Genomic DNA, 18,252 nt, shown 5'->3' with positions numbered 1-18,252 from the left:
TTTTTTAAGTATTATATTAAACATGATATAAAAATTTTGCATTAAACATAATTTGCTTATATCTATAAGAATTTCAAGGTTTAGAAATTGGTGATTTACTTAGAAATAAATCATAAATATTTAGATTATCATAAATTTAACATTCAATGAGCAGTTAAAATAAAATCATAAAATAATGGAAATTTATTCACTTTTTATAATAATTAAATGTCGTTTTGTCCTTCAAAGTATACGTATAATTTGGATTTATTGGGAAATGGATGCATCTGGAACAGTGACCACGATTTAGCATAAGATTCGTTTAAAAATGACAAAAAAATATATTTAACGTTTTAATAATATAGTCAAATTCTTTAAGATATTTCATATTTTACTCACAAAATAGCATATTCCATCTCAACTTTTTCTTCTTTACCAATTGCGAATTAAAATTGGCTAAAAAAGAAGAAAAAGTATTATTTTTTTAATTTTATTTCATAAAGAGTTAAAAAAATAAAAGAAATGTATAACTGAATATAACTGTTTCTTAAAGACTTCTTTGTTTCTTATTCAGGCTGGTAAAAGATAAAACTGTCAAAGCTTACTGTAAAGCAGACAAATTAAGCAATGGATTCTGCCCTCAAGATACTTCTAAATTCTGTCTCTGATTTTTATGAATTGCAATAGAAAACTTTTACTTCGTTACTGCCATTGATTTAGAAGCATTTGTCTGGCGTGATCAAAGGAATTCTCAAGATGAAAATTTTTCCCTTCTCATCGCCTATTTCATGAATGATAATTCAGATTTATAGTCTTAATTTAAGATATTCGATTAGGTTTGAAGGGAAATTTTTTAATGATATGTAAACATTTTTTTTTATGTTTACATATCATTTATATCTTTTTAGTGCCAAATACATGAAATAACCTTAAAGGTCACAATTCTAATATATAGATAGATATGTAACCATTAATATTTGAAAACAATTGCTTAATTAACGAAATTTTTGATAAATACTCAATATTAATAAAAAGAGCATAAGTAAAAAAAATCTAAATATATAATTTTTGACATATATACTTTTTTAAACTATCTAGTATGTAATAGATAAAAAGATAGAAATCATTTCAATAAATATATATTGTATGAACATCTGAAGCAGTTATTTTTTTCTTAAAATTTCTCTACGTTTTAAACTGAAAATGATGGTAAAACAAGACTAAATGAAGCTATCTTAAAAATTGTTATTTTGTACAACCTGAAAAGTTTTTACCATATGCATAGCAAATTTCATTACATTTTATTGAATTTTTTATATCATATTTTCCGAGAATAAATCATAAAGAAGTATTCATTCTTCATAAATACATTTAAAGATATGCTTGCAAATTAGTTTATTTAAAAGTGCTGAAAAATTTTTTGCATATTAGTTCATTTAAACTGTATGCTTACTTGCATGTAAATTTATTTAAATATTCTCCAAAAACAAAGGCTGTCTTCAAGCTTTTTTAACAGAATTACCTGAAATAAGCAAACTAAAGTTCGATAAGTAATGAGAAAATATAAAAATTTCAAATATAATTTCTGGAGAATTGCATGATAGAAACCAAGTAAATGCTTCATTTCCGCTTTAAAATATCACTATTTCCAGCTTCAATAATCTTGTTGTGTGTTATTTAAACTGCCATCTATAGTTCTATTTTAAGTTATATAGTAAATATATATTAAAGGACTGTTTTAGAATCTAGAAAGTTTGTCTTCGCAACTTAGCCGGATAATTATCTCCAAAAGTCGCCGTTAATAATCCCCCCCCCAAAATAAAATATTATTTCATAGGTAGAAAATTGTTTTATGTTGATGATATTTATGTTAAGAATTTAAATAAGTAAATTTACATGAACAACCTTCGTATATAGAGAAAAAACTTTCGACATAGTTATCTTAAGAAATATCTCTTATCTTAGAAGTCATTCTGTGTCAAATTTCACCTTAGTAGACCTCATAGATGGGAGAATTCGCCATGATAAACGATGCCTTCTATCTATGAGTATACCACTTTTGTATGTGCAACAAAATACATGAGTAAAAATACTCAACTACACACTGTTGTATGTGCAACAAAATACATGAGTAAAAATACTGAACTACATCGTGTAGGACCTCAAACATGCGTGCATTCTACCAAGAACCCGACCTTTATTTACCCGGTATAACCCGACAAAAGCTTTCTTTTTTCTCAATGCCTATACAGGGATAATGATCATGTTTCATATTATGAATATCCTTTACTGGTTGTGGCTTTAAAATTCCTTAATACAAGAATCAAAGCTTCAGATTTTATATGACCCGTAATTTAACTAAAGCAACTTCAAGAATTTATGCCTTTTAATTTCCTCATATTTCTTCCGTTAGTTATTTACCGATTTTTCCTAAAATTAACTTTAATACAGAAACTGAAATAATGCAAAATTGAATTGCTGTCAGCAGGTTGAAACACATTCGTAAAAGCAATGGAAAATTGTATGTAGTGGGTATACATATCATAATTTAATTATATCTTAAAAGCATTTTGTTCACAGATGCAATAAAAACTAATTATCTTCAATCCAAAATTAAATTATTATACTGAAAGAGCCCTGAAAGGTTTCTATTCGCCAAATTAAGTAATAGGAAAAAATAGCTGTGTTTAGAAACGTATAGGTGATAATCTAATCAGTTCTCACTTTCGGAGTTGTTACTATGGCGTTAAAAGCCTATTTTCCAATCCATAAAATAAATAGCACGTCACGAATACTCGTCACAATTATGCGCAAAATCTTATTGATTTGGCAACGGTTATTGTTTACTTTATTTGAAAAGTTTAAATTTAGAATTCAAGTTTTAAATAACAAAGATAGCGTAAAAGATTGTTTTAGGATTTTTATCAATTTCAAGCATCTCAGAATTTAAAAAAAAATGAGAAATTTTCCAATTTATTAATGGAAGACAGAATTTTTATATATTAACTATAAACTATAGAAAAACAGATGTTCTGATATTTTAAGAACGAATGAAAAGGAATTATCAATATTTGGGTCTATTATTTAATAGAAAAAGAATTATGAAATAAAAAAACATCAAAAGATTGTAGTTTGCATGCAAAGTAAAAGAAAATATCAAATGCCATGTTCTAAAATGTGTTAATACGAATACAATAGAAAATGAATCGAATTCTTTTTATTAACATGCTGAACAATTTCCAACTCAATGAATTTAAAGATGGGTAGTAAAAAAGCATTTGATTTATCCAACTCATGCACTGAAGCTTAAATGCAATAAAATGTGAGAAAATATTAACCATTTTAAACAGATAATAAAGGAAATTAAAACAATCTTAAAATGTAGTGCTTAGAAAGTTTATTATCACTCATGCATATTTAAAGGTGCCTATGTCCCTGAAAGAAAAGCAAAGTGAAAATTTTGCTTTGGATTCAATATACAAAGTAAGCAGTTATTTTAACATAATGTCAACTTAGGCAAGAGCAATAGATGAAATATTTGATGGAATAATGAAATGGATTACAATTTCCTTATAACAATCAGACACATTTTTATTAATTCGGTTAAAGCTTTTTGAAACATTTATTAAAACTAAAAAAAAAAATTGTGCTGAAATTTTTTTAAAGAAATTTAAACCCTACAAAAATAGTTTTGTAATATAAAGTACACCAAAGTTATCGAAAAAAATATTAATCAGTTAATTTTAATTAATTAAAATAGAAATTAAAATCTTCAAAAATTTTTCTCATTGAGTACCTACTATCCACAAATTAACTAGCTGCTAAATTTTACGTTTCTAGGCCTAATGGTTTGGAATATTTCGTAATAAATCATTCATTCAGGCAATCATTAGTATTTACCTTAAATATAAATATTATTTCGGATGTGCAATCATAATTTACAAAACCTATAGGGAAAAACTATATTCTTTTTTATTCCATATCTGCATTAACCGCTCAAGCTTGACCTTTATCTTTCAATCCTCAATTTAAGAACAAAATTTTTTTAATAAAAAAATATTTAAATAATTAATATTAATATAATTTCATCAAGGCAGTTTCGATCAAATTAGCAAAATACTACATTTGTTTTCAACAAATGGCATCATCATGTGGCATTTGAGGCACTTAACCACGGATAAAAATATTGAAAAAATGACATGGGATAGAACTACTAAATATTGGGTGTTGTTTTCATTTTGGTTGATGTTCTCATTCAGCTAATTCACATATAAGACTGCATTCTTTTTTTATTCCATAGCTGCTTAAACAGCTCAAGCATATGATTAACGTTTATCTTTCAATCATCAATTTAAGAACAAAAATTATTTTTACAATAAAAAATATTTAAACAATTAATATTAATATAATTTCATCAAGGCAGTTTTGATCAAATTAGCGAAATACTACATTCGTTTTCACCAAATGGCACCATCATTTGGCATTTGCGGCACTTAGTCTCGGATAAAAATATTAAAAATTTGACATGTGATAGAACTACTAAAGATTAGGAGTTGTTTTCATTTTGGTTGACGTTTTCACTCAGCTAACTCACAAATAAGACTTTTCAATTTCCAATGTCGGAACTCGACAATTTAATATTTTAATGGAGCAGCCACTTGTGCTTTTCTTCAAGTTTGGTAATGAGCTTTGGAGGGTTGTTAAGGAATGGAATTGAAATAATAAATGAACAATCATATCAAATTTTGAATTTCAGCACAGCGGAACGTTTTCTGAATCCAGCGGAAGTGTTGCCCCGAAACTTACCAGTATACTTTCTAATTAACGTATTATCCCCCTTCCCTCATTATGAAAATTGGTATCCTTAGGCTAGGCCGTGTATCCAATGATTACTCAAATTTTAATTGCCACTGAAATTACAAGCCAGAAAATGGCGGAAGGCAGATAAAAAAGTAAGCAGGGTTCCCTCTCCGTTCTTTCCACCTCTCATATAGAGTGATAGAGTGTTTTGTGCTTCATAACATCGAGAAGAATACTGAGTATGCAAAATCCAACTCTTGTATAAAGTAAGAAAGTGTTTCGTATTTCGTAGACTAGAGAAGAACGCCGAGTAAGGATATTGATGGCTTTCTTTTCGATACATTCAAAGCAAAGTTTTATGCAGACCTACAGTTTTAAAATTAAAATCAATTAAAACAATATTTTCTTTATCTAAGTCATTATGCTTACGTAACTCAAATTTGCTGATGGTTGGTTAGTTGGTTGGCTGTTAAATAAGCCAAAAATAGCCGATACTGCACCAATCATATCAAATTTGCTGATAGACAAGCAGCTCTTTTAGGGCATTTGTTCCAAAATTAGATAGAGATTTGATCTTTGGATTTTTGATAGTAAAACTGTGTGCTCAATTTTATTTATCTGTTTCTTTGTATTTTTGTTGTAACTGTATTCACTTTTACTAAGACATATAGGCAGACAAACCTCGCGAAAAGATTTAATCCAAAATTTGATAGAAATCTGTAGCGCGTGTATAAGCATCACACACTAAATTTCATTCGTCTAGTATGTGATTTATATGATGTGATCCAAAATGCATGTGATTTATTATGTTCACAAACATATGAAGTTACACACAAAAAGACAAAATTCCAAAAATGAGTATTTCGGAATCAATGAAGTTTAACCCTTAACTGGGGAAGTGAAATTTTAGAACTAAACTGGGGAGGTGCGGTCTACGAGACCGCATTTCCTTTACACTCAAATTAAATTTTCTAATGAATGTATTAGTATGAAAAACTGCCAATATGTTTTGAAGATATTTTTATTGATATATAGAATATGTTTTAGAAATTTTTCAAAATATATTATCATTGAAAAAAGTAAATGCGTTGGAACATATAATTTCTTCTCAAATTACATGTTACAATAAATAATATTCGTGAAAAAACATATTACTTTTTAAATCATATTTATTTTTACAGAATATGAAGGTATATAGAAGACAATATAAAGTAAAATTGAGCAATTATATGAAATTTTTTTAAAAAAATTGACAATGGGTAAAATTGGATCTTTTTTTTATCGGCTTGTATGACTTTCATAGCATGGTTTTCTAGGTTCTTAACTTGTAGTATTTAAACATACAAGTAAAGAACTATTATAAAAATCAACCTATAAATTATGCATATATATCTCTTGGTATATTAATATATTTTATAAATTTTTCGAAATACATTATCACTAGAAAAATTAATTATGTTTGAACATACATATCAGAATCAGTTAAATGTGAACTTTCATCGAAAAATTCTTTTGTACAATTATTTTTATCACTAAAATCACTTTCTGCTACATTTAAAAGTGACTGGAGCACTGCTTCATAATAGGTTCATTAAATTGGATGATATTTCAGTCCCAAGTTTTAACACCATCTGCTAAGCCTTGTTTATCACTGGGACACTAGCAGGGAGTTGCGGTCTTAGAGACTGCGCTCAAAGAAATAACTGAATTATTTTAAAAAGCATCCACTGAAAAAGTGCACGTGTATTGAAGGTCACAAAACAGGAAGCTGCAAGGTCAATCCATTTAATTGAGCTAAAAATAGAATAGGGGTGACCGAAAATCCATCGTTAGCGGTCTCACAGACCGCAGTACCCAGTTAAGGGCTAAAGTGTAGGGGGTTCTTCGGAATTTGAACGTTCAATTATAATGTTTGTACTTTCTTTTTTCATATTTCATATACAAAAAAGTAAAAATTGAAAAATACTTTTAATTTAATACTCTCTGGATAATTCATCTTCATTTTTGATGGAAAATTAGAGACCAGTCATCTTTTCATATTTCAAAAATACACTGCAAAGAATTTCAGATTCAGTTTATGCTATTATGAACGTCAGGGTCACTGATAAATTCTGAACTAACTTGATTTCTCGGTTGCTTTAAAATGTCTATCATGATAAAACATATTTATATAAGATTTAGCAAATAACATTGGCACAATTTATGAGACAATCAAATACGGCAAATTTAATAATTATCGTAATATAATGTAAAGTGGATCGAATGTGAACGTCAAATCCAATGTGAATCCAAATGTGGACGTCATTCGATATTCACAAAAAAAAAAAAAAAAAACAGTATCCAACATTTACTAGAAATTGATCGCCAATTGAAATGCATGCGTGCAAAAAACGTGAACAAAGAGGTTGGCGTACTCTTTGAAAGAAACTCTATATGCCATGTACAACCCATTTAAAAAGTATTCGAGCGTTTCTCGTTGCTTAGGGGCTAACGATCGTAATTTTAAAAAAAAATTCCTTCTAAAAAACCCCTCTTTAAAAGCATATATAATTTTATTAATGAAAGCGGTCGTATTCTTAATAAAATATGCATTTTAATAACCATTTTTCAATGCCTATCCAAATCCTCTAATTTAAATTAGCTTACATGCACATGAAACGTTTCCGTTTTAAAGAAACAGACCATGAATTATGGACAGTAGAAATTTAGACATAGTGTTAAATGAAGGTTGCGACAGATGATGGATGAACATATTCCTAGATATAATGGATTAATGATATTTTTTTTCTTTATATAAAACTGCTTCATAACATCCATAAAAGTATTTTTTTTTTTAAATTTAAGGAAATATTTTCAATTTGAATAATTTTCAAATTTATATTTTATATGATTGAACAGAAACGTAAAAATTCCGATAGAAATCGAAAAGCAAGAAATACATGCACCGCTGTACAAAATTTCAGGAATTTCAGTAGCCAGAAGATATACACTTAAACATTTTCACTCTTCTTTGAGGATTTCGAAATTTAACAAATGGATTAAATAAAAACAAGAAATATAAAAAAAAATTAAGCCAATTCCTACCTTCGCAAAAATTGAACTCGCATTCCTCACCTTCATGTGAAAAATACTGAAATTCTTGCATTTTACCGATTGAGCTACTGCCTGTTGATTTCAATTTTCATTACAAACTGCTAAAACTCTATTTAAAGTATTAAAAATTAATTAAATTTAATAATTAATGAATTATTATTTGAAAAAATTGTATTAACATCAAGTGTCATCCACTACAAGTTTAAAAAATGTATTTGAACTTGAGTGGATGAATAAAAAGTATTTTATTAACGATTGAAAATTTGAACAAGATATATAAATATATATAGGGAGAATGTGAGAGAACTAATAATAGGAAAGGGGAAAAAAAAGATATCATTAAGCTGAAACAGAAAATTAAGCAAATCTTTAAATTAATAATATAGGCCGATGATCAAAAAATTACCTTAAAAATAATGGGCGTCCTTTATAATCTTTTTATGCTAATTATTTAATTAATAATTTTAATTTTTTTAAAATTTTAATTAATTTAAAATTTAAATTATTTTAAATGCAAACTCTAACATAAACGAAATATATATGTAGATTTTAAATAATAATTTCTTTAAATTAACTAAAGCAGAAAAAGGAAACACGATTAGAATTTTCTTCTAAACAAGTAAACTGTCCGTTAAACACAAGGTTAAAGCCAGAGAAACGTATTGAAATCGGATCACTAATTTGTTGGTAAATGTCAATCTTTCCCCCTTTCCTTCCCCAAACCCTTTTATAGTCTCCCCTTTCATCATTCTTCTTCCTTTCAATACCCTTTGTCCCACTCCCTGTCAATGATGGTCACGTGCATATAATTCAAAGGCTTGTGTAGAACTGCTCTCTATTTTTAGTTTCTGTTACAATGCAGATAAATTGTTTCCTAGGAATGATTCAATTTCCCAGATTGTATCTTTTATATTTGTGGTAACAATAAAGTTAAAAAAAGAAATGTTTAAAATTTTATGGAAATATGAATTGTGGGATTAAGACAAACCTTAGGCTCCATTTAAAACATATCCAGTTTACGTTGTAGAATTAAAGCAATAGTTTCAAGTTTAAAAAAAATATATATTGTTTCGTCATATATAATTTGAAAACAGTCTAAAATTCTTATTGATAAAAAATGTTAATCTGAAAAAGGAAAAGCAGATAATTTGTTCTAATATCTTATCTGCGGGGCATCCATTCGTTCATGGGCTATGTATATTGTTTCCATTTCAACAAAGTGTATTTTTTGGTTGATTAAAAACATTTATTCCATGTGGAAGTGATGATGATAATATTGTTACGAATCTGTAATATTGCTTTCCAGCTTAGTTAGTTTCATCGTAAGGAACAGAGTTTTATAGTTATCTTAAGGAATGCTGCGTCAATAAGAGATAATGTTTCTGGAAAATCTTTGATGCATAGAATTATGATAATAACAAATTTTTGGAGAACTATTGAATGAAGTGTGAAGGAATATTGCGGTAAAAGTAGGTTGTTTAAACTATGAAACTCACATTAATAAAAATTTTTGAAAATAGCCACGATAATATTTATCCAACTTCCAGTGAATAACATAATGCGAAATAAGGTTGTGACGAATATACTTTACAATCATTGAAGCATATATCGTGCATGTAGAAAGTCGAAAGGCTTGTCATTTTTTGCTCAATATGCAATTTACAGTTTTCTTTTAAATCTAACGTGTTTGCAATCTAAATTCATTTTAAAAATGTAATAAAAATTATAGAAAAAATTATAAATGATAAGTATATTGCAATTCATTTTTAAGATCATAATCTTCATATGAAACTCCGAATCAAAAGTATTAAAATCTGTTTAAATGCAAGAATCCTACATTATATAACATAGCATTTAATGAAAATGTTAAAAACCTGTCGAATTCACTAACATTTATTTAATGTTTTATTCATTATAAACATGTAATTATTATTTTATATTCTAGCATGTAACTGATGCTTTTAATTAAATCTATTTCAATTTGCTGTTAAAAAAATTGTGGGAAAAATTTAAAAAAAGCAATTAAAGAAAAATAATCGTTATAGTTTAACTTAGTTTAGTATTAAAAAAAACAGGCTAAGTGATGAAAATTGAAATCTCATTCGAAAAATAATGTTCTTAGTAAATACACGTATGAAAGAAATAACATAAATTTATTTTTATTTTGTCAATGGAAATTTTTTAAAGTCACCCTGAGTTAAGAAAAAATGAAAATTTGGCACAAAGCCATTATTTTTCCTCTCGACCTTTTTAAGAAGGCAAATATATGACTTTTGCGTATTCTGTGGTGGAGAAAAATTAAATGTTTACTTTTAAAAATAAAAATAAAGAGTCTAAAACTTAACTTAGTAATAAATAATGCTTTAAAAAGAAAAAAAAGTTACAAAAAAGTATCTGTTGACCTGCCTGAAGAAAAATAGTTACGAACAACCTTTTATTTTCATTAAGCTAATTTTAATGAGTAGCGCTGTTATATTATAATCAAAATAAATAAATCTTTATAAAATATCTGTCTTGGAGCTACACTATTCTATTTAATTAATTTTATTTCTCACTGCGCCCATTTAAATCTATTTTTAAAATAGATATATATACATTTTACGTGATCGCAAACAGTACAATGTAAAAAATACCAAAGGATTTTATAAAGAAAGAAAATCAAGAAACGTCATTACCCTCATAGCCATTTAGTAGCAGATACATATATTTTGTCAATGACATATTAAAGAAATATATATTAAAATATATGCAAACAGATTCTAACACAAAGAATCTTTAAAAAATAACAATATGCATCTTGTTAACTTATAGACAAATAACATACGGTAAATTGAAAAGTAACAGATTTCTTTAAGCCTGATTTAATGAAAGTGGAAATTTTGTAAGTAAATATACTTAATAGATTGAAACGTGGGCACATGCTGGCTTGGAATAGCCAATTTTTCGCGTTCTTCTATGACGTACTTCTGGGTACAAATGTAAAATTCTAGGCAGTTTTTCAGAAATATTAAATAGGTTATAGGGCCAAATACATTGTTTGTCTTCTACAATATATATTTGATACTATATAGCCCCAAAGAGAGGTACATCGATTATGAGGATGAAAGCTTCGCATGTGGTGGTTGATTATTTCCCTTTCCTGATAGGTACAGGATTGTCAGTATTGCTGTTTGACGACATCCGCGAAGACGGTTCGTATATCTATAAGAATGATAGACTCATGATTTGCTCGTATCAAAAACACATCCTGAATGTTCCTATTCACGGCGATCAATCATATTTCTCCATGAGGCTTAGTATCTGCCAGGCGGAGGTATTCTTTTATGTATATAATGCTATAATGTTACATTTTATACCATAATAACAAAAGCTTAATTTTGATTTTAAACATAATTCTTGTAAAATAATTTTAACATTTAATTAATAAACATAATTCTTGTAAATTTATTTTCTATGCTTTGATATTTGAATGAAGTTGTTGACATCTTTATTCGAAAATTTACATCCTTCCCTTTGCGAGAATCAAATCGAAATAAAATAAATTAAGAAATACTCAAATAAAAAGTACTTACAATAAAAGCATTATTACTCTTGAATAGTTTTACCGAAACGAGCTCCATGAGAAAGTATTCAAAACTGGTGAGTCTTTGCTACTTTAAAAAAAGTATTGTTTCGAGGAAACAAACTGCAAGGATATAAATATTAACACTTTTTCATGAAGTCTTTTTAAGGTAAAATAATGTTTTAGCACAAAAAAATAAAGTGATCTGCTTTGAATAAACTAGAAAACATTTGCATACTTTTTTTTAAATAAGAGGCTTTATAAGCATAAAGGGAGAATTCAACCTACGCCAATACTGTTTCTTCAGAATAGTCTGTAAAGGTTACAGCATGTACTTAAATGAAACCAGTCTACATTAGGGATCAATGCAAAGGTAAATAGAATACAAAAGAGTTGTTTTCCTCTTGGAGCTTATCACTATCATAGCTTAAGGGATTTTAGGTTTCACTCGAAAAGGGATTCGGCTGTAAAACGGATATACATGAATACGCCTTTTTGGTAGTAACTAAGACCTGTTTTCACAGAAACCGGTTACATACATATGAACTATCATTTCTATTAGTTACTTTAATGCAGCTAAATAATTTCTAAATTACCTTTTGTCTCTGATTAATTATTTACTACTCCGTTTCTCCTAGTATCCATTTAGATGACAACAAATACTGTAGAAATATGTTTTTGTTTTAATTCTACTAACAGTTAGGATGCTAGATTGTTTATGGATAACACGTCGTATTTATAGTAAATTGTAAAATCTATAATAAACTAAATTTTATTTCATATTTTGACAAATAAGATGATTCAGCGTACTCATTTATAAGTGATTAATTACAAAACATTTTATTATTGCAGTAATTATTGTAAACTATTATTGAAAACTATTGAATATATTCTGCAGCTTCGATAACAGTCTTTATGAAAACGTTGAAGATCAGCATTTAACTCATAGTGAAAAGTGTACCTTTGATAATTTTTAAATAATTTGGTGAGTAAGTAAGTGCAGATTTTAATACATTTTCCCAAAGTATGCATTTAGTAGCATCTCAACTATAGCTATCAATATTTGAGTGTGGCCAACAGCAAGAATTAACTCAGCAAATATTCCTTTTCCAGATTAAAAATCCCTTTTTTAAGCTATATTAAAGATATTGTAGATGAAGTTGACAATAATTGTCCGTAGTCATTTAATGTTGACAACATTTGAATCCATACTCTCCTTTAAATGTCCATTCATCAAAGACTTTTGGTGGTTATGGGGAGGTTAAATGGATACGACCTATTGATAAATCTTCTTTAGCATCAAAATTCAGTCTTTTTATTGCCAATCCAAGACAATGCCACTAGGTCACAATCAGTTATCATGAGGGGTTTCTTCTTTGGGTTTTTCTTGGGGTTTTTTATGAATTTTGATCATACTGATTAGCAACAATATCGTGGTTTTTTTATATCCTGGTCTCTCTAAATATACTGGCACTTCGCTGATATGGTAAAGGAAAAACTATCATTTGGAGAAATGATATATATTTAGCTTAAGGAATACCTATGTATTTTATTTAATTACTGCTGCTTTTGCTTCGTCACAGTGAATATGCATCTGTAATAATAAATTTAATCCTGGAGTTTGATTTTTTCAATGCCAGATATGAAACCATTCTACCAAAATTTTATTTTCAAGTCCATTGTAATCTCAAACAACATTTTACGAAACAATATTAACGGGAGGAAATAACTTTTCAAACAAAAAATAAACGCAATATATAATCATGATATAATGCAAAATTAACTTAATCAAATGTTTCGTAAGAAACTGAAAATGAAAACAATTTTAAAAACTTTCGTTAAAATTAATATTTATATGTCAAGCACTAAAATTATCATACATGTTCTACATATGCGAAGAAATTCCAAATTGCGATCCTACTATAACGATTACAACATACTCCCATCGGGCTAAGATCTCTCCATAGATTTTATCATATGATCACTATTCTTGCTGGGAGTGATAATGTTTGGGTTATTTTTGTTTTCAACGTTAGGAAGTGGTGAGTTTTATTTAAGTTTTATTATGCTTGTAAAACCATTATGTAAATCTACGCATTCAATATTTTTATTTTATGTTCAATAAAATTAAGCCACCAATTTCTTGTGACCATTATTCCTTGCTCAAGACATATGCTCTCAAAACGGCTGAATTCACCTGACAATTAAGGAAATAATGCAGAAGGAACAAAGCTAATTTTTGAAGTGAAAATGAATTCTATGCATCCTCCATATATACAAAATTATGTTGATTGAAAGCTGCATTTTTCTAATTTACATCTACATATTAAATTATAAGCAACAATTCACTCCAAAAACTAAACTACTTGAAAAAATATAGCTATAGCAGGCAACAATAAAATGGTTTTTCTCGCTCTAAAACCATAATATTTTTCCTCTCACTTTTTACAATATATTTTGAGAATGTTTTACTCTTTCAAAGGAAGCAGCGAACAGCTTCATGGCAGCATAGAGCATTAAAATAATCTTCACTGGTCGTAAAAAACTAACAATAAAACTAATGATCCATTCCCTAAGTTTCGACAGAAAGAATGTTTAGAGAAAACTTCTTTTTTATGGTCCTTTTTACAATACAAATACATTGCTCTATAATTTTTTTCCTCATTTTGAACAGAAAATCTATAGTTCTTTCGTATGTTTTGAAAACTCCTCCGAAAAAAGCGGGTTCTTTGTAATAGTTTGGTTACAAATGGGATGGAACTCCATTTGTAACCATTTTGAATTTCAAGCAGTTTCAAAAATGTTCACTTTTGTAGAATTTTCCTTTGTTCTTTAATATTAATTCATCAAAAAGGAATTTTATTAGAAAATTTTTTTACCATCTCAAAAATTCTCTATATACCTTTGATTTTCGAATAAAATGTAAAGAATAAAAAAATTAATTACAATTAGTCTCAAGAAGAAATGCTATTTTATTTTGGTAAATTTTAGTCATACTGCAGCTTTAGTCATACAGATCTGCTCATGAAACCAGACCTGGAATTGAATAACTTAATAAGTATAAAATAAAATTACTGAAGATGAACAGAGCGTGTCATGTTGTAAGGAATTCAATTAACTGTCATAATCAGGTGTGGCACAAAATTTGAAAAATTAATAAAAAATCAGAGACTTTTATTAAGTAAAACATTAAAAAAAGATACTAAATATCATATATGATTTCCTATTTAAAAATATAAAATACTAGGATTAATATGTTAGATATTCCATGTATACTAGGATTAGAATAATGATGTATACCATGCTCCTACTCATCACTAAAGTTTTATATATTTGAATGATTCCTCCTATGAATGATTCCTAGTTTATATATTTGAATGATTCCTAGTTTATATATTTGAATGATTCCTCCTATGAATGATTCCTAGTTTATATATTTGAATGATTCCTCCTATGAATGATTCCTAGTTTATATATTTGAATGATTCCTCCTATGAATGATTCCTAGTTTATATATTTGAATGATTCCTCCTATGAATGATTCCTAGTTTATATATTTGAATGATTCCTCCTATGAATGATTCCTAGTTTATATATTTGAATGATAATACATAATTTCTTTTATTTGAATGATCTCACATAATATTTTTATTAAGAAAGCTTATAAAAACTAAAGAAGGAATAGACTGTAAAAAATGCTTGAGGTTATCAAATCTAATATCTTTTATAGAATGTATGAAGCAAAATCAATTGAAACTATCTTTTTCCTCGGACAATCAAGAAAATCTTTTAAAGAACTAAGGGAGAAAGATTTCTGAAAAAGGAGAACAGAAGACATTCTCAATGGATATACCTGTATTTTTAGCAGAATGAAATAAATTCCTTTTAAGACTTTTATATATTAATTAGAAGATGCACTCGTCTAGATGGGTTATTATCCTCTTAATATATCGAATCAATTTGTCTGAGATTAACAATTAAAGTAAACAATAGAAGCTCGGAATTTTATGAGATAAAAAAACTTCATGAACACGCAAAACAAAACTAGCATCTAAAAACGAATTGAAACAAGCAGTGTTTCAGTAATAGAAAAATTGTAACGCCAATTAGAAAATTTAAAAAATTCTGAGAGGAGTTATTTAGAATAAATATAAAATTTTAAAAAATGCAGACTTCAGTTCATTAACCTTTGCTAAAATAGGAAATAAAATGAGTGGCATACAATTCGATGACTAATATTTATTCATGCCTTTCTTTCTTTCGCACATTTAAAAATCTGATAATTTAAACAATTAAAAAATACCCAGTCTCATTTCGTAGGCGGATGAGGTAAAACAGAAGTTGGTATTTCGTAGTTATGACGACACGGAACAAAAGGGCAGGAATATTTTTAAAACCTTACAGCATTGCATACGGCGTTGAATAATGTTACAGACTGATGTGTAGTAATCACATCTAAGGTATTTTTTTAAGATACACCAGTTAAATTTATGTAAATTCGTAATTAGTTAAAAAAAATTATTGTGTAATAAAATACTAATTTCAGTCAAGAGTTATTATTAATAATGCAATATTTTCTTGATAATATGAAAAATATGCAAAAAAAAATTTCAGTTCTTTGTATTTTGATATTATTTATCTTATTATAAATTCCTTGCGATCGCTGTTAAAAAATTCAAATTTCTAGAAACCTTAGATTCTCAAAGATTACCTTATAATTCACTAAGATTATTTAACCTTCATGTTTTAAAGCTGATCAGCTATTGAAAATGGAGAAAGAGATTTTATAGAAAATTTTTGTGCATGTAGCATTTTCCTGAAAATAAGCCTTTAACTCCAATTAATTAATAATTTTGGGAAAACATCTAAAGTTCTACATTTGAAAACTCCTTTTCATTTCATTTTGAAACTTTTATCTGTGATCGTGGATATCACAAAAAATATTTAATATGATAAGAAATGAGATTAAATTTTAATTTTTTAAATACGTGTTATCAATACAGTTATCTAAATATTAAATAAACTTTTTTTCTGCACATAAACATTTATCAATTAATAATTTGCGAAAAAACATATAATATTTAAATTTCACATTTGAAAACCTCCTTTGCATTTCATTTTGAAATACTCATGAGTGATAGTAGATATTACAAAAAATATCTAAGAGGATAAGAAATGTGAATAAACGTTTAATATTATAATTACGTATCAGCAATACATCATTAAATAACAATCCTAATACGATTCCTAGGAAAACATTTCAATTACTTCAAAAAATGTCCAAAATTTACTTTTTTTTAAAAAATTTCAAAAAAGTTAATTCCGAAAATCAGTTTGATAACTTGTTCTAAAATAATGCCTCATGAAAATCTTTTCATCCTCAATTAGTTGATGCTGTAAGCTACGACCGTCATTAAGAATTGGGAGAGATAAGGTCACGTCAAACTGAACAATATATGACGTAAGAATTTTCGAATGCAGTTCTCGACCCAGTTATCACGGCAGATGGCTCATCTCATTAGCATAAGTGATAGTTAGATAATTCAATGAAAGACAGGCGAATTATTGTTAACTGCATTTACAATTAGAACCACTTCGTAATCGAATCAACATTGCGTAAAAAGAATATAATAGTGTCATTAACATGTGTTTGAAATTCTCAAAAAAATGATTTTAAAACTAATTTTAAAAGTATGGGATAAATTATAAGGTATTAATTTTATTTTCATGCATATGGCCACTTCAATAAACTTAATTTAAAATCGCAAGAGATGTATAATGAAATAGTTTTTTTATTTATATATTGATATCTTCAATCTTAATAAAATGCAATAAAAAAACTAATCGATTTTAAAGCATGAAACAATTCAACAGAGAAATTGAAGAATTGGTTGATGGTTTAGGTTTAGTTATATTAACGTCGCGTTTGAAGCAACACTAGGGCTATTTTGGGACGGACCTCGTCATTTTGAACCGCGGTCAGATGACGAGGACGACACCTGAGCTGGCACCCCCCTCTCCACACCACGCCACACCAGCGGGAGGACGTTTGGTCAGGACGGATTTAACGTGCAACTGACCCCCTTACACGACGGTTCTTCGGTGGAATCGGGTCTCGAACCTGAAACCCTCCGGTTCCGAAGCCGAGACCTTACCACCAGGCCACCGTGGCCCGAAGAATTGGTTGAAGTAAAATTGGAGAATTATGTTTTTAATATATGTTCCTTCAGTATAAAATTCAGTAACATTTTTTCCTTGAAATTTTGTAATGTAATGTTTCATTCTGATCTTGGTAAGAATTCACAATTTAGATAGAATTTTATGAAATTCAGTTGAATATTGCATCCTATTTTGCTCTTCATACCCTTTGCAAGTAACTTGTAGATAAAGAACCAAACAAACTCGAACTTTCTAAATTACAAATTTTCTTTAATGGGGCCTCTTCCAACATATTTTGCATTTATTTCAATAAACCATTTACACTTAAATTTTTTGCTGACGTTAAACTAATTTTTTAGCATTATTTTAATTTTTACTGAAATTCTCTTAGGTACAAATGAAAAACTAAAAGAAAATGATAATAATAAGGTATGTAAGAAAGAATTGTTTGAATTATTACTCAAGAGGAGTATTGTCAAAAATTATGGAATTGCCTGAATTTTTTTTATGGCTTATGAAAATTTATACATTTTTTTCGAGCGAAAATTTAAATTTTCTCACCTATGGGACAAAGAAAAAAGCTTCCAATATAGTAAAAAAATTCAAAAGTATATGAAAACCCCATGGTCAGGACTAAATAACTAACAATGCTATTTCCT

This window comes from Argiope bruennichi, chromosome X1 (assembly GCF_947563725.1).
Source record: "Argiope bruennichi chromosome X1, qqArgBrue1.1, whole genome shotgun sequence".
NCBI classification, from domain to species: Eukaryota; Metazoa; Arthropoda; class Arachnida; order Araneae; family Araneidae; genus Argiope; species Argiope bruennichi.
Note: the sequence above shows the minus strand (reverse complement) of the source record.